This window comes from Gasterosteus aculeatus, chromosome 4, assembly GCF_964276395.1.
Source record: "Gasterosteus aculeatus chromosome 4, fGasAcu3.hap1.1, whole genome shotgun sequence".
In the NCBI taxonomy this organism is placed as follows: domain Eukaryota; kingdom Metazoa; phylum Chordata; class Actinopteri; order Perciformes; family Gasterosteidae; genus Gasterosteus; species Gasterosteus aculeatus.
Genome location: NC_135691.1, coordinates 6,082,180 through 6,105,281, shown reverse-complemented (window position 1 = coordinate 6,105,281; position 23,102 = coordinate 6,082,180). Strand labels below are relative to the sequence as shown.

General features: G+C 44.9%; 1 protein-coding gene across 2 annotated transcripts in view; it reads left to right on the top strand.

Annotated features, from left to right (window-relative positions):
* Window positions 1–23,102, top strand: part of zic6 (zic family member 6) — a 63,512-nt gene that overhangs the window by 23,931 nt on the left and 16,479 nt on the right. The gene's annotated exons all lie outside the window — the stretch shown is intronic.

Here is a 23,102-nt window from a genome sequence, read left to right as displayed (position 1 = left end):
GGCCAATGGCTGCACGTATTGGACGCATTGCAGATTAGAGCCGGTGCAACTGTGTGCAGACAAGAGTGTGTGTGTGTGTGTGTGTGTGTGTGTGATTCTGTGTGTGCGCGCATGGCTGCAGGTTTGTGTGTCGGCCCAGTTAATCAGTGCAAGAGCACTTTTATTCTCTGTGAACCAATCACTGTGTTGATCCCGAAATGCGTTTCCCTCTCTCTGGAGTAATCGTTCGTTTCAATTCAGATTTCAGATTTGACTCGCCATTCAAAAATCGACGCTGTATCTACTCACTATGAAACAATTAAGACTGCACTTGAATACGTTTTCAAAAGTTTTGTGAACTAATTTAGCCCAAAGCAGTCCATCCTGACTCGAATTATTTACATCATCACTTCAATCAGATGAGAAAACATCCAGTTTTACGTCTGAGTGGGAATTGATCAGCTTTCGGCTTTAAAGTCTCAAATCCCAAACATTGTGCTAAAAGCTGGCTCACATTCACTGTTGTTTTGCAATTGTTGTCATGGCTTACTACCGTGGTTGAATAATACATCAAAGAGTAGAGAATTTCCTACTTTTTCCAGTTGAAATTCCATTACACCTCCAGCTCCATCAAAGCGATTCAGCCTCGGTGCGAAATGTAAAGTGAAACTATGAAGATACCGATACACGATCCGTGGAAACAAGCCGGGCTCCAGATCAGCTGTTTGCAGCTGTTCTCATGCACTTTGGAACGGACGAGAGCAAAGGAGAAGGATGAAAATAAGGCAGGCGAAGGGAGGCGCGAGGTGTCCTGAAATCAGCCGCTCATTACCCGTCAGTGACGGTCTGCCCCATTCGAGGGTCTAACTCCGTCCTTAACCTTGTCAACAAACATCCGCTGTAATTGTTGCAAGTGCCCGGCTCACCACACTATAGATAGATTGTAAAATAAACGGCGTGACCATCCACAAACACGTACTTCCCACATGGATACGCGGGACAGAATTCCAGATATACATAAATATTCACGCACAAAAATGGCCGCACCATCAGCGCGGCTGCACGTGCCACGCGGAGGGACACACAGCAGTGCTTATTGAAAACATGGCAGCACTGTCAACCCCCAGACGGCTCTTCTCTGCCCATCTGTCAAAGAAATTCTGGGGCGAATTCACCTGGAATGGTATCTCAATCTCCCCTCGACGCTCGGCTTAGCTCAGACCGGCCATCTTGGCTCAGCGGCTCTTCCTCCCTCCCGCTTCGCTAACTCTCACTCTCTCTTAGTCTCTCTAAAGCTCGTCAGCACTCACCCGGCACAGCGGTCTTAGTAAGGCTGCTATCGTGGCTAAGTGTCCCTGGGCCTCTTAGTTAGTGGTGCTGTCGTTGTGTGTGTGCGCACACACACACACACACACACACACGTGCTTCACAGATGGCAGCGCGAGGGGAGGGGTAGTTGGAGGGGGTGATGGAGCGAGCTGTCTGAGGCTCCTCCGGCAGCCCTCGCGTCTCTCAGGCGAGGCTGTCTGTCTGCGGGCATCTGCACATCTCCCCCCCCCCCCCCATCCTCCCCTCCCTCCCCTCCTAACCAACCCTTTACCAACACCACCAAGCAACCCCCACCCCCCCCCCCCGCCGCCCCCTTCTCCCATTCACCGTCGTCATGGCGGCCTCGCCATCCAGCGCCGCAGCAGAACGGAGCCGCCCCTGAAAGATGAATCCCCCTTGACCTCGGATGTGTCACTTCGCTGCCGGGCTTCTCCGGCGGCCCCAGCGGATGATTATTTTGATGGATGTGAATTATAGTGAATTTGCAGGTCTTTGCAGGTTACATTGGGAGACGAGGAGACTGTGACTGGGGCTAAAAGTTGCTTCGTACCTGCGCGTGCACAACTACACACCGGCGTGCGTACGTAAGTGAATGCACTTGTACCGCGTCGGCCTGCAGGTGGGAGAGTAATAGTCTTGGATTCAGAGCCGGTCTCGGGCGTTTGTGTTGGTTTACGACACTTTGAAGATGATTCGATGAGTTGTGTTGTTGTGCAGTGTACCCTGTGAGATTGCTTCGGCCTTTCTGCTGCCGGCTTATTGATCACAGTTTAGCGAGCGGCAGCGTTTCCTTTAACGACGTCACCGTTCACGATGAGACAGGAACATCACGATGCTTTTTATCCTTTGAGCATATGGTTTTAAGTGTCTGCCGATCAAAAGCTACTTTTGATTCTAGCTGGATGTCTGAATGAAAGACCACAGTAATTAATGTAACCATCGTCTTTGAGTAGCAGAGTTCAGAGTGGTTTGGACACTGCGGCGGCACGGCACAGAGGCCGGCACAGTTGGAACACACACACACATACACACACACACACATCTGTTCCTGAGGGATTTGTGTAGGTTTGTTTCGCTGGAGGTGTTGGTATGTACTGATTAGCACAAGACTATCTTTACCCAACCACAGGGTTCCTACTGGGCTTCCATAAACTGTTTACTAAGGAGTCTGTTGCCATGGTTTTTAGCCATGTTCCAATCAGTTCTTGATTTTTTTTTTTGTTACCATTAAAATAAATGCCATTTATTTATTCCTCAAAAAAGCCCATGCCTTCTGCATCAACCAACTGTTGTTCCTCTCAGACTTATTATGCTAAATCCCGTGTAGACTGAATTTAATGAATCTGCAGGATAGGGGGCTTGGGTGATGATTTGAGTCTGATTGGAGGAGGTTTGGAGAGAGTCTTTACAAGCTGACACCTTTGGCTCGTGGATGGGTTTGAAACGGGCGCTTTGATGAGAGAAAGAGGTCGTAATGAACTAATATCAGGTTGTGTGCGTGTGCTGCAGTTCTAGTTAGAAACACACACTTTCAGACCTTCATCAAAAATGACAGCTTGGAGAACAAGATACAATAAAATTGAGATAAAAGATTTTATATTCTCCCTCCCTTTCTCTGCCCTAATGAGGAAAAAGTCTTCGATAGATCGAACAAGGCTACACCGGCACAATCGTGAAGCAGCTCCCCGACGTGGACTGATGCGCAGTGTGTTAGTAAGGTCAGAGGTCGCTCCATCTAGGCCGTAGGCTGTATCTTTGGAGTTTAATAGTCTTGTAAGCTGTTCATTTCGACCCTCTGCACCTCCCCTAACAGGAAGCCGTATCCCTCAATTGAATTACAGCTAATTAAAGACTAGACCCGCGTAGAGTCAACACATAGAGGTGTCATGCAGCCCTGTTGCTCCTCTCGTCCACAGGAGCAAAGTCACAGCTGTACGAGGGGTCGTTCCTTTGACTGAAAATGTCTTGCTTAAGTATTTTCAACATGTACTTTTTCATGCAAACCCTTCTTATTTTTCCATGTTTTTTAGCCATAAAGAATTGAACTTGGATGCTTTTTTTTTCAAATTCTCTGCCAATCACGAGGACACGCAAATTATTTTAAAGGAGGACTTCAGTTTGAGGAAGCATTACGTCGTCGTGCCCCTGTGCTTGTTTATCCACTCCCAGTTTAGCTGCATTGTTAATTCACAGACATGAGTGTGAAGTAAATCTTCTACATTTTGCCAAGAAGCTAAACAGGTTAACAGGTTAAACAGGTTAAACAGGTTAGTGTTTACAGGATAAACATTCTACCGTGCGAACTCCTCCTGACCTACAAAGCTTCTACTTTAGTTCTTTGCGTTATCAAGTTATTTCAGTGACCAAGTCAATCCAGGTATTTATTTTATTGCCATGTCCGCCCCCCGCGCTGCTCCCAGGCCCCCTGCCCTCCAGACCGGCCCTTCATTGGCCAGTTTGTCGGCTCGATGGGGACACAAGGTGACGTGTGACTGTTTGCAGGGTGTAAAGATAATCATTAGGCAATTAACGGCCACCAAAAGGACACCATTAGTGAAGTGTCAACTTGCAGTACCTGCCCGGTTTGCAGGAGGAGAACAAGAAAGGAAACCTAAATTGAATCGCACCATGAAAATTCAATTAATTACATAAAGTTAATTGGTGTCTGTGGCGTGTTTATTAGACTGCATCACTAACTGAACCATTCATCTGCTGAATGAGAGCAGCTGTAGAAGCATGTGCAATCCGAGGCGCCAGCTGTTGCGCTGCTTTGACCTGCTGTTTGTCTTGCGTTTGGGTCTTCAAAATTTGCAAGGTCAAATGCGGTGTTTGAAATCTGAGACCCCCCTATTGACACCTGCAGACCCCCATAGAAGCCTACAAACCCCAAATTGTTGTGGGGTGTCATGAAAAATCTTGAAAACGTATTTTTAAAAGACAGAAGCATTCATTATTCAAATTGAGTAACAATATACCTCTACGTGGGGGACCGGGCATCGCCAGTGTCCAAATGCAAAGATTTAACCAAAGTGCAGAATTAATTGCCTTTATAGATTTTTTTACTTAAATACAAAATGTCGGCGCATCTGCCTTGCTTCCTTTTTTTCCAATACAATTTCCCTTTGTCATTATAAAATCAGCTGAATTATGTTTGTTTGTTGTTTCAACTCACTTCTTCCAGATTGGAAAGTAAAAAAATTTAACGGCGGGAAAGAGGAAACGTTTGACCTCATCTACACATTTCCCATAGTTAGTCATTTGCCTCTTCCGATTCGGTTTGGTGTGGTTGTTGCTGCTGTTATTGTTGTTATTTCTGGTTTTGATGCTGTAGTACAAATGTCAGTTTTTCCTGCCTGGATGGAAGTGAGTGACAACGATCACTGAGGGAAAACACTGAATACAGGAACGTACACACACAGACACGTAAACAAATCCTTTGAAAGACTCAAGAGAGTTTTTTTTTCTTAAGTCTGTGAATCTTTTTATTTTCCTCGCTGTTTCAGTATAGTAGGCTTGAGCGTGTGTGTGTGTGCGTGTATTCTGCAATCAAAGGAATCTATTTTATGTTACTACTGCTGTACATATTGGTGGAGGTGGAGACCCATCAGGGAGAATGTTTTAATTATCAATGCTGCCATTCTCGCTGACACCTCTATCTCGTGCAATATCAAGTAGCAGCATCCTCAACTCAAAAGCATCCGTTCAACAGGGAATGCATGAAAACACACACACACACACACACACACACAGGGTTATGTGCGTTCTCTGCTGCGAGGAATTTCCCGAGAACTGATCTAGACAGGAGTCATTTTGCTGCAAATAGGACAGTAAGGGGGGAGAGAATTGCAGGCAGGCAGGATGCCACGAAGGGGAAATACACACAGATGGCCTGACAGACTGACGGAGGATGAGAAAAAAGTAGAATAATGAACAAATGGACACAAAGACACACACGTATGTAGGGTGTATGTGCGCATACCTGTGCAAAAGTGTGAGCACATCTATGCTTTGTCATGATCTACGAAGGATTCTGCATTCACCTGTACACACTTGAAGAATACGTTGTATTTTGGAATTCTATTTTGGCCCCTACAGATCAGCAATATTAAGAGTTTCCTTAAACAAGCCCAAAATGAATGAATTGGTCATTAACAAGAAAGTGTCCTGCTTCTTCCAGGTTCTCAAATGTTACTCTCAACTTTACAGTGCATTGTTGTTGTGACTGGATGAAACAGTCACCCTGAACTCTGGAAACATGAACTCTGGAGTTTTCTATAAAGAAATAAATACTTTTATAAACTATAAGTGATTTGAAGCAACACCAGTCCTATTGCTATTTTTGTAACATGCGACTTTCCTGAGTACTTTTCTTTTGTCTAAACCTATAACAACATGGAGGAGTCAGGATGCTGACCCTGTTCTCTTGAGGCAAGATTGTAGCTTTCATTTCACTGGAAATCACATCACAACTGAGAATAATGCCATCATTTCCCTCTGAACCATATTTGGCAAAAATACAAAGTAACATGTCAATATCATGTTTTAGGAGACACCGTTGCCCTGATATACCATCTCCATAACTGTCGGGTTCACCATGTGTTTAGATACGAAAAAGCTGCTAAATGTAATATAATTTAATTTTTTTTAAATTAAGATGTTTCTTCAGACAATGATCCAAATGCTGTTTGGAGGTCATTCATGTGGGGAACATCTTTAATAATATTTGGCTTGAATGTAGCTACGTTGACATAAAACACCTTCAACAGAAGAGCACTGACTACGTCAACGGACGCAGGTCGGTGGCGGAAAGCAGCCCCGGCTTGTGCTGGCTGATGTTGTGTTGTGGGGGGGTGGGGGGGTTGTTGCATGCGCTGGATCCTGCAGCTCTTTTGTCACCCCGGATAATTGAGTGATCCTGGTGACCCTGTCGTCGCCGCTGCCTGCTAACACGTCAGCGGGACCTTTAAGTCATAACCAGATGTGTGGCTCCATGGAGGGTGGCGGCTGTGGGATCTACTGGTACATTGATTGATGAATGGATGGATAATAGACGGAGGGCGGTTGCACTGGCTGTACCGTCGTCAGGAAGCGGGGTTAAGTGCGGTTCAGCGGCTCAGCGTTGAAGCTGTGAACGGTTCGGCTATGTGTCTCCGCACGCTGACATAGCTAGAATTGATTGAGATCACAGTGATTTAAGGCACATTGTATAAAAACACTGTGGCTTCATGAAAGTGTGGGTGGATGCACCCGAGAAGTGGATGGAGAAATAAAGAGTTTGAGGCTCCTCAAGGCATTTTCTTTGCTGCAGGTATGCATGTGTATTGAAGGGATGGAGGGACTGTTGCACTGTTTCAAAATTAGTATGCTAAGAACATATGAGAATAACACTTGACAGATGCTCACAGGGTGATATCATGCCCCATCTTATGATTTTTCATTAAGTATGCTGCAACAGCTGCACTTGTACATCTCACTCAGTGGCGACAGTCGAAGCATGCCAAGTCTTCAAATAAATAAAGAATTCACTCATATTTCAATGCATGTCTTTGGAATCTCTTTCAATGAGCATGTGACACTTTTCAGTTAAGTGTTTTTGTGTTAACAAAATGGAAATCTTGATTTTGCTAAGCTAATTATAGCTTGTAGCCTGTTGCCAAGCAACCTAATGACAGGAGACAGCGGGGAGTCAAGAATCTAACCTTTGGCTGGATGGAGCCAAGAGGTGATTTCCTTCATATTATTTTCCACTGATTTACTGTGTCCTGGCTGTGGTGTTCTGGTTGAAAGTAGGCTTTAAAGTAACTGTATTTTTTATATAATAAAGAGGAAAAACTATTTAAACTCCAGTACAAAATTGAAAGCATTTTAAATCAGCTTTAACAGGGTGTCGTTATTAAAATTACATTTCTTATATATGAAGACGCATGAGTCCTTCTGTGCTGTAGAAATGTTTATTTAGCTTTTTTTGCGTCATCAGTGGCTTCATATTTATACTCACAGGGCATGAAAGACTAGGTTAGTCAGAGGATTTATATCATTATTTGGCAAAAATTAAAGAGCACTAATGAGCGGAGTAATGAGATAAAGGTTTTCTACCGTGGACTTACGCCATGGTCGTATACGGTTTACGGTTCAAGGCACCAAATAGAAGTGAAGCCCCCGAGCAAGATTCATTACTGCTGGATTAATAATATATATTTAGAAATGCGTCTATAATACACCAATAATGTATTCAAGGGCCGCTGCTATAGCTCCATAGACAACTTTTAATGTATTAATGTCTTTTTCTATATTGCACACATTATCTTTCCACCTGAGATCCCCCAAAGACAACGTCTGTATGCTCTGAAAATTTCTTTGTGGGTGTCTGATTTTTCCTCCTTTTCGAGGGAGAGGATTGAAGGAGGGAGGGTTGGGGGGGGGGGGGATCCAAGGCTCAGCGCCAAAATAGTTTTGAAGTATCTGTGAAAAGACTCCTCTTAATCCGTTTTATTTGCTCTGCTACCTCCGAACCATTTGTCCGAGCGGAGCTCCCAAACCCTCCGTTGCACCCAACCCATCTCAGGGATTTAGTGTGGTAGAGCAGAGGTGCAAGCAGACAGTTAAAAAAAAAAAAAAAAAAAAAAGCCATCTGGTCAGATTGGGGGGGGTGAGGATTGGGGGGGTGGGGGGGGGTGTTTGGGGTGGAGGAGTCGTGCTGGGCAATCAAAATGACGGACAGCAGTGAGAAGTGTTTTGCGGGCTCTCACGTACATGCAAAGTAGCCCCGGCTTGTGAGCTTTCACAGCTCCCTACGGTCTTCAGGTAAACACTGACCGGCCAAGGTATGCGTTCACCCCCACCTGCCCCACCCTCGGCGTGTGTGTGTTTTGTTTGTGTATGATAATAGTGTGTTTGTTGGCTTGCCTGTGAAGGAAAGAGTGGACTGACTTGTGTTTACCTCCATGTCAGGGGCCTCGTGTATTTTTGTGTTTTACAAGTAAACCTGCCAGGTTTACTTCTGTAGGTTTTCTTATTTTTTTTTGCCAGCGACAGTGTTTGCCAGTGGAAGGTGTTTGACCAAAGGAGTCGGGGGTTAGCAGGTGAAATAAACAGCATCCATATTTCATGAACCATCAAGAGGAAAAAAGAAATCCCTTCTTGGATTCGACACAGGCTCAGTTCTAAGGACACTGTGAAATGGGCACACAATTGTTCCTCTTCGCTCTGAGCAAATATTATAATCCTATTCTCTTATGCTTTCCATCTTGCCCCCTCTCTCTAATGTTCACCCCGACGGCGGCCCCTTTCCCCGAGCGAAAACCCCTACCAGTGTGCGGAGGCTTCATTTTTCACTCTCCCTTTGGGGCTCTGTTGTCAGAGAGCAGCCCTTAGGAAGTCTTTATTTCTGCCAGGCAGGGCCTCTTGCGTTCCTCCACCCTCTCCCTCCGTTCTCATGGCTGTCCCCCCCCCCCCCACCTGCTGGGATCCTGATCCCAGCCGGGGCAAGGCTTCGGCGGGGGGACAATTACCGCCGCTCCCCGGCTTTGATCATCTGACCACATGGAAGCATAACAGCTGACCACATGTTTCAACAGACAAGAAGAAGTAAAGGGAGAAAGGAGGAAGAGTTAGAATGGGGCGAGAAGAAGAAAAGAAAGCCCCTTTTCATTTAAGTTGAGCCCAAAGTTCCATTCCTCTATGGGAGCTTTACGGAGAGGTAGCCAGAAGGGTAAAATCTCTGTTTCACACCCTTTCCTTTGAGGGTGAGTATTTATCTGGATCAGGGCAGCCATATTTATTACAAACTACGCCTGGCTACGGCCTGCAATAAAGTTCTGTTTGTATTTGCCTCTCTCTCTCTCTCTCTCTCTCTCTCTCTCTTTGGCGAGTGAGACAGAGAGAAGAAGAGAAGCAATTTGAGGCCGACCTTGTAAAAAAAAAAAAAAAAAAAAGTGAGCGCTAAGTCTGCTGGTGTTGTTGGCCAAATTGTCAGGAGGCCAACTGGGCTTTGCTGTCGTCTTCGGCTGTCTGGCTCTGAGCAACCTAATAGGCCGCATCCACCCCGCGGACGCCACGTGACACACACAGAAATAGGTACCAAGATATTGGGAGGAATGGATGGTGAGAGCAGTGTAATCAACAAAATGCATTAAGCCACAAACTGCAGACAAATATAGTTGTTGTAGTATTTTAAGTTGATAGAAGTATTTTCTCCAAGTCCGCCATGTTTTTTTTTTCTCCTCACGGGATCCTCGCCACGCGGGTTGGATGGAAACTGACAAGTTTGAGGGAGAGGGGGGGAGGAGGGGGGTTGCTTTTGCTCTGCTTGTCAGGGATGGCCTCTTGGAGTGTCCCAATTGAGGAGGAGATCACTTTACCACATTAAGGGTGCCTCAAAAGAACCTCTTCAACGGCACTTTGGCCCGGCTTGGAAGAACGGGGCTTGTTTTGACTGGTCTGCCACCTTTTATTGTCACCGACCAAAAGCCGGCTCCTGCCTTCCGCTACGCTGCCCTGTGCAGACTGCAGCGCCGACGCATGCGTGCCGCCGGGAACAGGAAGGCACAAATACCAACAGGGTCGTGTACATTTGGCATTAAAGCCCCGGGAAGAGGTTGGGAGGATTGGAATCTGCTTTGACGATGGGCCTGGTCAAGTAAAGCACATGAGCATTGTAAATGTGCAACTTGTTGTGAGGAAAAAGAAATTACAATGTCCTATCTCATTGAGAATTTGTAGGAAACTGTTTGATTCATTTCAAATATTCAGATTAATTCTTAGTAATACCAATACTAGTCAAATTAAACGTTTCACAGATGTGTACACACATCTTTAGCATTTAACAACCTTTCTGTTAGCAGCTGTGATCAATACATTTATGTAGGAAAATTACTGTGTGGCATGAAAACTGAATAAAACTCCAAAACTAAAATATCCATGGATTCTTCTCGGAAGCACTTTGTTTCTGACTGAATGAACTGAAGTCACTTAATTTGAATGCTTGCCTATTTAATTGAAAAAAGACAATTGGGATGAATGAATTCAATTATTGCTGTAATTAATGTAACATGTCAGAATAAATTGAATTGTATCAACTCAATTTAATACATTTATAATTAGCATTTAATATCCTATTATTGATTCAAGGAACTTCTGTTTTTTTATTTCATGATCTGTTGACAACAGATACAAGATTAAAAAAGCTGGTGTACATCCTCAAAGAGAAAACAAAGTGGTTTTTCTACCAAATAATAAAAATAAACTGAAGCTACAGTTAGTTTTTCTCCAAGGACGGAAGGGGGGGGGGGCGTTCAATTTATGATGTGGCCTCGGCCATTTGTGTATCCTGCTTTGCTTCGTAACCATTTTTATCCGGCAGTTAAAAATAATTAACAAGTCATGCTCTTTTGTCGTCCACCATTTTAGGTCCTCGCTCCAGCAATGAAAGGCCTTTCCATCAACATGGTCGCGTAATAGTGTCGGGATGCATTTTAAAGTGCAGTAATTCAGCGGTTTACACGGCCTCATAAAATACCGACATGCCCCGATAATGAGAAGCATGAATGGAAACTTGGAGTTCCCTGTGGCCCCTGTGCGTGCGTGCGCGCGTTTGTGTGCGTTTGTGTGTGTTTTTGAGGGAGCAGGGAGGCGCAGATAGAAGGAAGAAAGGAAGCGTGAAAGAAAGGAGATTATTCAAGCCACACGGCTCCTCTCAAGTTTACTTCTTTATGGCAAAACAAATGCGCCGTAGTCTCTGGATAGTTTTACGTGCTCCCAAAATGCAGATAGCCGGAGACTGGTATGCGAGTTCAGAGTGGCGGGACTGCAACTGAGGCGTCCCGCGGTTTCCTGCTCTCTGAGTGATATCACATGGACTAACGGCAAAGGTCACGGGCCGCTCGAGCACATAAGTCATCGTCTTTCAGCCGGCTCTGACACTCTTTGCGTTGTCTTGACTCACTGACGTGCAGGCTGTGCGCACGCACTGGTGTGTGCATACTCTACATGAATAAATGTAACTTCATCTGAATAAGCAAAAGCAGTGTGTGTGTGTGTGTGTGTGTGTGTGTGTGTGTGTGTGTGTGTGTGCGCCTAAACGCTTGTCTTACATGTCTCACCGCACCAGGTGATCAGTGTCATCCTTCAGGATGCGTCTTAATCGTGCAAACCCGGCGTCTCGCTGGCGGGGAATAAATCACGATGCGGCATGGAGGTGGTGGCAGGCAGCGTGAGTCAGAGGAGCAGTCCGCTTGACTTCACGCTCGCTGGGGATCTGGTGACTCAGCAGGTAGTCCGAGTACAGATTGAAACCAACTCTGCCTTTCTGCGCACACTGAGAGCTCTGTTCAAAAGCACGACTGCTTTATTGTAGGTTAAACTGCGGTATTTTTTTTGGATTTATTGCATTTGGATGGTGACACGTTGATTGTTGCTCTGCTTCTTGTCATTTTCCCACATTTTGTGTGTGTGTCAAATAATTGATGGGCAACTGTATGTTTTTTTTTTTTCAGTGATACTTGTGTAAAAGATCATTTAAAGTCACGGCTGGGCCAATGATTTGTTAGTCTCAGATGGTCTCTAGGCATTAGTCAGTTAATTACTGGAATCAGCCTACGACCTTTTCCGGAAGGTTACCACCACACGGGTTGTTTTTCATTTCCCATGTGTTTTTGTTAGCGCTAACAAGATTGACTTATTGCAGATTTGCACTACTGTGCAAGTCGTAACCGCCGACTAACTAGAGGTTATTCATGCGTCAAGCTGTATACTACTGGCACGAAAGGGGACGTCTGATTTATACAAGAAGCTCAGCTGGCACATCTGTGTTTATCAGGCCACAGCTTCCAACGTGAACCAGCCAATCAAAACTATCTGTTTTCTTATATCGGCCATTGCCGAGGTAGTGTGTTAATCAGTATTTCTGTAAAGCGGGCAGTTGCCGCGGCCAGTGCCAACGAGTGTGTGAATTACATCCTTACATAAAGCTGTCCTTGTGTCCTGCTGGCCGAGAGCTACAGGGAAGCTGGAAATGGTCGTAAATTTAGCAGCACTTGGCTGAGGGAATCATACGAACTCTTGGATTGAATCGAGCGATTGAAATCGTTACCAGAGACCACGAGAGGAGTTCCCATGAAGAGAAAAAGTCGGACGGAGATGGGGAGTACAGGACGTGAGCGCTAGACTAATCAGACTGGTGGAAAGGTCAGATTTTGGGGATATGTCGCTCAGAGTAACCGTAGTAGCCATAAACAGCTGTCCCAGCTGATGCCTGCAGATGAATTATTCACTCACTTGTCAAATCAATAATGACCCGGTCTTTAGTGGCCTACTCTCACCATGCCCTACTTATTGGTTTTTTTTGGAGGGGGGGGGGGGAGAGGACACATCATTTTGATATCCCAGCGGTTTGCATTCATTGTAGTAGACATGCGGCCCCTCGCTGAGGTAAATTGGTTGTCATTTTAAGGATTGTTTCTGGAAAATTGGAACTTTGAATGGAGCGTTGCCAAAGAAATCTGGATTTGAAGTGAGCACACATGATTAATATGGCAGTTTTGTTGAAATGGAATGGTAGACACGGCGGTGGGGAGGGGTTGAAGGGGAACGGGGGGGGGGTGTTGCCATGGCTTTTAAGGGCATGGGCATGTTTGGATGGCACAGCCCACCCCCTGCCCCTCTGCCTCTGTTCATGTGTCACTCACTGTCTTCCAGCCTGTAATTTTCCATACTGTAACAGCCTGGGCCCATTGCCACGCAGGGAACTTTTAAAATAAATAAAGAATTCATTAAATAATTAGTATCTCCACAACAATCTCTTTTGTTCTGTCAATCTCAGACTGCTCAAAAGTCACCCTGAGAGATGGGGAGAGAGAGAGAGAGAGAGAGAGAGAAAGAAAGCGAGAGAGAGGGAGAGAGAGACAGAGAGAGAAATTAGTGGAAAAATCAATTAAAAAAAATTAAAAGCATTGAATTATTTGAAATGGGTTTTTAGTTACCAGCCATTGATTACATCTAATTGGACCTCATTTCCTGAAGAAAAAAATAGTGTGTGTGTATGCGTGTGTGTGTGTGTGCGTGTGCGCGCACCAGCTTGTGTTTTTGTGACATTTTCTAATGGTTGGGTGCCTCATAGATGATAACCACTTGGCTTGGAGACAGACAGATATGAAAGGCTGTCACTCTGAGCAGAGACAGCTATAATGGCCCCATGGGTGGCTCTGTGTGCGACTGTGTGTGTGTGTGTGTGTGTGTGTGTGTGTGTGTGTGTGTGTGTGTTAGAGTGATGATAGGGGCCCATACTTGGGGCCTGGCTATGCCAAAACCCATCCGTTAGCCGGGTCCCTGTGCATCAGTGTGCTTGCTGCATGGTGTTTACATCAAGAGAGACAGATTAGAACCACCTCTTTGTCCCCTCAGAGATTTGACATTGAACCCCCGACCCCCCCCGCCCCCCCACCCCACCACCCCCTCCAAGCCCCCGGTCTATATGAGATTAGGGAACATAGTTATGAACCATCTCCGGTGAATAATGTAGAATATAATAGAATATTGTAGTAAAAAGACTTCAACTCTTGAAGTAACGATCATTAAGACTCCGTTAACGTGGGTCATGATATGAGACAACTCACAAAACGTTAGATCCTCCGTCCACATACTGAATACAAGAACTGCTTAAACTGCTTACTGTTCAAAAAGGTCCCCATATGAAGAAACGGAGTCAAACAGATAAGACGGAAAACACAAGCTGTAACGCACAGGTTGTTTGAAAATTAAATTGACAGTATTTGTAACTGGAAGCAATCAGCCAGCAGCTGATAACGTTCTACCATTGTCTTTGCAATTGGGATTTCATTCTGAGTGAAAGACCGTATTTGTTTTTTCTAGCTTTCAAATAAACAGATGTGTTTGTGCGCGTATGTTTCAATAGAAAAGCACATGTATCGGTGTAATTGGTTTGACATCTGACAGCAGGGATGTCCTCCTTTCCAAACCTCCAAACTGCACCGACTACACATGAGGATTTATCTTCATGCGAAGTGTTTCCACACCAAAAAAACGTTAAATGCGTACAAACTAACTTGCCCATCTGTAGAGCTGAAGAACTAAAAGTATGCATCTCTAAAATATATAAAATTGTATGAAACTGCTGGACCATAAATGGTGTTCCTGTGCGTCCATCAGTCAGATGTTTGCACTCTGTATCTCTGTATTGTAGTTATATTGGATGTTAAACATCACTTTTCCCCAAAAAGGTGTGTTGAGTTTTGGAATGTTACCCGTCAACACTTTTTGGGCCACGCACAAAAGCACCTGTCGCTCCGGTGTGTCGCTGATGTCTTTGTATTTTGTGCAGGTTTGTGTCGAAATTTCAGTTTTTTTCTTTCTGAAATTAATGGGGAATTAATGATTCTGTTATTCCCCTGCTGTTCAAGGAAGGGGGGGGATGAGGGGCGGGGATTCCTTTTTTAATCGCCCAACCTCTAGAAACTGATTGGAGCAGAAGGAATACGCCCAGGCCCCGTCTGCCAGACCTCACAATGGAGGCGCTGATTTTTTGCGGCCAGGGGGCCAGCTGGAATTAGGAGTGGATTAATAATTTTAAACAAGGCTAAACCGCTTGGACTGTCTGTCTGTCTGCTCTTTCCAATGCTTAGCCAATAGCCCGTCTGCTCCCGACCACATCAAAACAATCTAAAAACACGATGTCTTCCTAATGAAGAGGGTTTGGTTTAGTTTGTGGGCTCGGGACCACATGAAAACATGCTTATTTAAACAGATTTCATGAGTCTGAGAACAAGCCGGGATTATCAGCGACATTTTTTTACACCCCCAGAACAACGTAAAAGAAGCGTTACTCTGACTTTACTATGAGTGCATGTTCTAGCTATCCAATGGTTGATCAACCTTTTATTAACTTTACACAGTTTTTCTTTCGTTTAAGCATTAAGCCAATCCAGGATTGACTTGTCACTTTTAATATTGTATTAGTTTCTGGTGGAATATGTGATGAATCCTAACTCTGATCCACTTGATTGCTGCGTGTTCAGCCCCATCGACGCCGCTCCACGCCGTAGATTTGTGGAAATGAAATGAGCACCGCTTGTGTCGGATGTGTGCTTTGGTGTGAGACGGACCGTGGACTAAGTTAGGAGTTTGGTCCAGTGGCTGGAAAGCTAAGACCACCAGTACGGTGACCCCAGTCAGAGGACAGATTAGGTTTAGCACCAGTAGGAGTGTTGAAAAAGGGATTTGGGGGACTATTTGGAATGATCTAAAAGCAGACGAATTACCAACTGAATTTAGGTAGTAAAGCCTGGAAATCAGGCCCTGCTGGTGACATCGTTCTCAGAACAGAACCATGTCTTAATAATCCCCATGCAATGTGTGTGTGTGTGTGTGTGTGTGTGAGGTTTGAGAGTGCATCTCTGTAGTCATGCTGGCTCTCTTTGGATGAATGATGTGCTGGAACAGCCCTGGATAATACTGATTTTTACAACTGGTCCACCGTTTCACAAAGTAGAGTGAGAAAGAACATATATGTATTATCTATGTACACAGATTCATCTGAACAGGACACGTGCACCTACAGGAGGCTGCAGCACAGATCAAGATGGGAATCAAAGGAAAAAACACACCATATAGCATGAATCTATACTCCTCCCTCCTCCCGTCTGTTTTAATTCAGTCATTATAAAAATGTTCTTTGAGTGTAGCAGGCACATTAGCCCCCTTCTGAGCTATTATCCTGGCTGTCTGGTGTTGCAATTTCACACTTCACTTATTCCGACAAGCAGGAGACTGTGCATGCCCCAGATTTCACCTTATTTAGGTAATGCAGAAAGAAGAATTCCCAAGACAAGGTAAAGTGAACTAGGTCTGGTCCTGGCACACTGCTGTCAGTTTTAACCGAATGGCAACTTTATTACAGTGAGGCAACTGTTTTACTTCACCTGCAGATTTTTACACTATTTTAAAAACAAACTCTTTCAAAACCTACGAAAAAAAGTTTGCGGAGTTATTTATTCTTATAAAAAAAAAAAGGTGTTCTTGTTTTCTCGTGATGTGAATTTGGTCGCTGAAGCTTGAGCTCAATGTCGCAGCTTATGATATCGTCTGTATCGTCTGCGCCGCCGCCATTGCTAATGCATGAGCCACGGCAGCGAATGCAAGTGACAGACACGCCGACTTGTACATTATTTATCCTGCGCAGGAATGAAAACAAAGTGTCCTGCGTGTCGGCAACGTTCCTCGCCATTAAACCGCTCCCTGACCCACGCACAGCGTGAGTTACAGCCCGGCGCACCTTTTGTTTTATTCAGAGGAATCATTTTTACTAAATTACGTTTTTCTTTATTTGGCTCTTTTATTCAGCAGAGAGAGAGAGAGAAAAAAAACCGATTCCCCGCAGAACAGAAAAAAAGAAGAACGACTTTGTTTCATGCAGATTAAAGAGCTGTTCGTGGCTTTGATTTATTTATTTATTTTGTTATGCAAAAGAGTTCGGCTGAATTTCGTTTCTGCCGAGGCGACATGGTTATTAATTCCACTCTTTTAACAGTTTCTTTTAATTGGAGGGTTTCCCTCCCCGGTGCAGCGCACGGTGCGTAAAGAGTTCCCCTCCATGGTCACTGGCACCGTTCTGATTGAACTCTGTTTCCTTGTTTTCAATGCGCAGAAACCTTTTCAAGGACCACACAATGGGGTCGGTAATAATTAAATGTGCATGTGCACTTTTTTCTTTTTCTTCTTTTGGGGCGGAGGAAGAGGAAGGTTAGACAATTGAGGCCTTGAAGTTTTCTTTTAACTTTAAATTCGCTACATCAAACCATTGAATTAACAAACAGAGGAAATAAATAAGTTGACGTTTGCAGGATTTTTATAAACATCTAATTTGAGCATAATACTATTCATAATTACAAAAACAATGATATTAAGACTGCGTCATATAATCTTAAACCAGTCTTCAAATGTGAATCGTTGAGTATATTTTGATCAGTCAGTATATTTACAACACTTTGACGTCAGGTGCTGAAAAAAAGTTAAAAACAAGATGAAATGGGAATATCTTATTAGGAAAATAAGGGACAAACGTTTATGAAAATGAATCCTTTAATCAGAGCAACAGGTTTAACGTCTCATTGCATGTAGGACGTTTTGGGCAAACTGAGGAGAGGTTTTAGGTTTCTATACGCCTGCTGAGCTGCACTCCCTCCACCAGCAGAGAAATATGTCATCAGTCATCACAGCAGAGGATGGATAGGGTGTCTCAGAGATGCAAATGAAAATATTTGGCCATGTTACTTCTTAACAAACAGGAGATAAGTTACAGCGTCCTGAGGTCTCCTGGAGGGAAATGTGCAATATATTAAGGAGAGATCTGCCAATCACACTATGACGCACAAACTTTGTATCACCACTTTCTTTATTTAAATGTCCAAACTACTGCTTGTGGCGTTTTACGTGACACAATAATAAAATTGCAACACTATAGAACTTTATGATGACTTAAGGAAATCTCAAAATACCATCCACACATTATTACTGCTTTTCTTGTGGGAAACAAAGTCCCTTCTCTTTTGTTACTGGCCGAATTGAAACAGGAAAAGCAATTATTGGAAAGATTGTCCCACAGGCATTGAAAAGCTATCAGCATGAGGGTTGGGATTGGCTTGGGGGGCACCTATAGCCCCGTGCATTATCCTGGCATGAGGTCGCTTTGGCAATCGCCTGCCAATTTCTACCAGCACCTGGCTTTCCAAGCCCCCCTCCCTCCACCGGGCCCTCCTACCTGTTTCCTTTTTTTTTGCCTCGCTCTCTTAACCCTGCTGGCCTATAATTATCCGAGGATGTGACCATTAATAGAAATGGGAAATAAAACCTCTTCAACGTCCAGTGATTATGTCAAAAAAGTTGAAGATGTGCAATTAGAGTGTTCTTTCCCTTCATAATGGAATTGATTGCTGATTCTTCTCGGAGAGAAAATATCTTCCTCTTCTCTTAGTCTGAGTGAAGATGGAACTTCAAAAATACCCCATAAAACACAAAATAATAGTATGTCTAATGCTGTGAAAGTAAGAGCCGCTGGCACACAGTTTGGGCCAAAAGGCTCAGTGGGAGAGTCGAGTCTACATTAGTGGAAAAGCGGGAAGAAAATAACTGGTGCTATGTCTAACACTTTTTATTATGGCTGTAGAAAACCTGTACAACACAGCTGTTGAATATAACTCTCCTTTAGCAGCAAAACCCCCACCGCCACTCCTCTACAAGCCCTGCTCCTTCCTGAGAGGCCCCGTCCTCCAAACACACCTTACACCCTCATCGTTGATAGAGGGCACAACTGTGATGTTGTTGTTGTTGTTGAGGCAGATTTAGGCTCCTGTTTTCTATTATGTGTCATGCTTCCTCTCTCTACTCATAGTCATCCTACAAAGGGGCCTGTGGCCGTGTACCACAGATGTTAAACCAAACAGAAACATTCCTTAAAGCCTCCTAGCTTCGTAATCCCAAAGAAAGATACTGAAAAAGCACAATGGGGCACTTTTGTTTGTATAAAATTCTTCTTTTTCTGTGATTCTTTAGGTTAGGAACACAGAGAGCTTTGGAAATTGAACTGGAAACAAAAGACTACAGACCATAGGGTTTTTTTCCCCCACCGTTGCTGGATTTGTCTTTTGTATCTTTAAGTGGCCCGGCGGTCACATAAAGTACTTGCAAAAAAACAATATAGTTTTAGTATGTATCTTTTTTTACATGGGCATCATTTTACTTTCACCATCCTTAAAATGTTCCTTTCTGAGGACCAAATGCTGTGCAAAAAGGGTGTCTGAGGAAATGTTTTTGCACAAGGCAGCTCTTGGAAAAGTTTATCATGCATGCGTGAATATTAGAATATTTAGTCTCACAGAAGGTGCCAATCTAGCACCATTAGTTAGTATGAATCATCACAGGTCTGTTCATCTTTTAGGAAATAATGACTCCAGTGTTCTTGGAGATTTTAGCTAACAGATCGAAATGTTGAATCGTTGTATTTATTTAATTTAATGAAAATGTTATCAATAGTGAATGGAGAGAGTGGTGTAGAAGTAGCTTTAAGAAGTGAGGCATAAAAAAAGACTAATCTAAAATGGTTATTATTAGTGTTTTTTCTTTACCTTACGTGCGTTGTAAATTCACATCACAAAGATCATTCTGGAAGTGTAAATTCAAGCCTTTTTTCCACGTTGATTGGCACTTCTACGGCACAAAAATGCAATTGTGCTAGTGACATGGGCTATGTATCTCGCTGTGGGTGTGACATTTTTATTTTTGTCAAGGAAGAATATCATTTATTTACTGGTTATTCATTCATGCGCTTGATACGTCCTTCCATCCACCCACCTGTCCACATCCCGGGAAACAGCCACGTGCGCCACCTCTGTGCAACATGTGTATCTTGGTATTAAAACACATGTGCCTCCCTTCCATTGCCTGAAGGCGTAAGAGCCAATTTGGAGGAGCGGTGCAGCTCTCACAGCATTGCGCAAGCGCAGAGAGAGAGAGAGAGAGAGAGAGAGAAAAGCACCACGACAGGCGATGAATGAAGTCCTTAAATAATGGAAAGACACTCTCCAATTCTAATTCATTGTCTCTAGAAAAGGGGGACATTAACGAGCATTGTCCCCTTCATTTTCAAAGCATGATGAATATGTGAGCGCTGCTGTGCGACACCTCGGGGGGGGGGGGCGTCCTGTGAGGTGGAGGCCGTCCCGGGACGGAGGCGGCTCTCAGGTGAAAAGCTTGCACGAACTGCTGAATCACGCGCCATTCAAGCCATCTGAAACAAAGGAGCACTTTTTTGCCAAATAGACCGTTGCCCCCCCCCCCCCCCCTCCCCCTTCTCCAATCACCTGCAGTTTAGTGATTCATATCTTCTCTCCTCACAGTAACGTCTTGTTATTGCGCGTTTTTCGGGGGTTTTTTGGATGGGGGGGGGGGGCAACACAACCCCAGCGTTCAGGGCAGAGCTGCGGCCCATTCGCAAAGATGTCATTTGCTCATTTACCCGTTTACCACCTCTGAAGAGTGTTGCAAATCTATCCGCCAAAAGACAGACGCAACGCGCAGTTGCCCAACATCTGCTTTGCTGAATGAGCGTTTTGCCGCAGCTTTCACTCCGAGGACCTCTTAGCGCTGATTCCTCTGCCTGCTTTGATAAGGAATTCATCAAGTTGCTGACACCCCGCCAGATGTTGGGGAATTAAAGGCGTCTCCTGTTGGACATGTTTCTCTTTCAGCTCATAGCACAGTAGAAACATCACTGGAGAGCTGGGATGTGTTGTTACGTTACCTTTTATTTATCTACTGGACATTGTATCGGGGTTACTTTAACACTCGAGGGACTGAACTAACTCACCGACCGCACGTCATTGTGCTTGACAATAACTTTGTCAAGTAAATTAACGTTTGACAATTGTCCGACAACCCCCCCCCCCCCCCCCAACCCCCCCATTTCCTCGACAGCAAAAACGCCTGCAGGCGATACAGTTAACGGTATGCCAGTAAGAATAATTAAACCCAAAGACGAAGCCATTGTGTTAATCAGCTTGCATCACAAAAGCCGCGAAACGCGTTGAGAAATAAAGATTCACCGTGGATTAAGGTGCTTTGTGAATGCATATTCATCACCCAGCTGGAGGTGAAATAAGCATCGATAATTGGCATCAACTTCCGCACAAATGGAAGCCCTCGTTTAAAGTAATTATCATATGTGTGCTAGCTCTTATGCAATTACTTGCTTATCAATACATACCCCCCCTTGTAATGTTACAAAACCATATAAATTCGAGTTGTCATGGTGCGTTCATGGACAAAACGTCGTAGTTACCCGTGCAGGCTTAATGTCTTGATCTGCCATAAATATCTAAAGTAAATACGTGTACTCGTTCTGTTGCCATATGTGGAAAGATAAATCCTGCATTTCACACTCATTCTCAGATGACTGATTAGTGATTCGTTGCTGGCAGCATCGTGTCTTATTCACATCAGTGAGGGAATCCCGTGCGGATGCGTAAAAGGCCCATTCCATAATCACAATACTATTCAGATCGAGGGCCCGTAGTGCCCTTGAGCAAGACTCTGGAGCCTGCACCTGCACATTCACTGTATTTACAATCATGCACACCAAAAAAAAATGAGCTGCTGTAACTTATTTCCGCGGCTGCGTTTGAATACAGTGCGTGTTCCGTCTTATTTTAAAGACCGGTATTAGCCGCCGGGTTTATTAAGATCACGATCTCCGTTGCGTGACAACAGGCGCCGGGGACCTGCTTGTGGCGGGTGATCCTCTTAGAGCGCGCTCCCCCGCTTAGCCAGCAAATACTCCACGACAGAGAAGACGGGGGCAAGAAGGAAGGGGGTGGATGGGGGGGGGGGATCAAACTTCAGCGACGGGCGCGAACCATATCGGTCCCGTTTCCTGCAGAATACAAACTTCCCGCTCTCCCCCCCAAACCGCCTGAACCCCCTTCCTCCTTTCGCATTCACGCAAATCGACCCTTCGGGCGGAGGGAGATTATGGGCTGCATGCGCGCCGCCGTCCTCCGGGGTCCGCACATCGCAGCCCGGCAAATCCGCGAGATAACATGACACGAATGCGCGCCAGCGTTATTCACAGCCAGTTTCAGTCCGCTCCAGAGGGGCACACAGCTGCCAGTCTTTACACAACTGCATTCACGTGATCGTCCCCGCTTTCGAATCCATTGAGAATCCACCAAAAAGAAGCCTTTCATGTTGTTGTGTTTCTCTCTCTCTCTCTCTCTCTCTCTCTCTCTCTCTCTCTCTCTCTCTCTCTCTCTCTCTCTCGCTCTCCCCCGGATTGAATCGCCTGCTCTAGTTTCTTATATCTGGAAACGATGACTCGTTTAGGGCGTCAGCATAAAGCAAGAGCGTGGTGGGAAATAACACTGGCTCTTCCCGGTGGAGAGCGACCTACTCATCAGTAAACCATGTTGTATTTGTGAAATGGATGCACTCGTCTGAATATGAGAACAGCGGCTGATCTTATCTGCACTGTGCAGAAATTGTAAAAATTTCTGGTCGTATTTGGCTCTTTCCCTCATGGTGCTCTGCTGCAGGTCGACGCACAGCCACCTTTGGGTTTAGCGCATATCAGATGCGTGCGTAACGGTGCAGCCACCATGAGAGCCCGCCGTGTTTTCAGAGGAAGCCGGGTCTCGGTTATTTGACGTCACGGTGTCTGAGGGGGAAGGGGAGGGTGAGGGGGGGCGGCTGTGCGACTAGACGAGCCGGGTGAGGAGACTGGTAGGCAAGAGGGGGTAGCGGAGAGGGGGGGGGGGGGGGGGGGGGGGGGGTTGAAATGAATGAAATCAAACGGAATGCAAAAGATTGCGCTTGCGCGAAAGCCACAAACAGAATTTGAATCAATACTCGCAAATCTGAAGGATATTGGGGATGTGTATGTTGGTTTGAGGCAGCTCGTGGGGGATGGTTGAAAATCCCCAAAGTGTTCAGCAGTCTTTCAAATTATACACTGTTTTTTTTCTGTATTCAAGCGGGTACGGCTTTAGAAAATTTGGAATAAATGACACTGTGTAATATTAGTGATCCACAGACTCCCCGTGTTGTGATTCAAACTGTTTTTTTTAGCCGTCTAAATGCTTTTTACGGCGTCCATTGATGTGTGGTAACTCCTTTGGTTGTTTTTATGAAGTGGTTCCTTGTTAATCGGGTAGTGGGGAGACGATGAGGCAGCGCCGCTTTTGGCACCCCGGTCCCACTCCACTTTCACGGTCACACAGTGTCCTCAGTTGCCC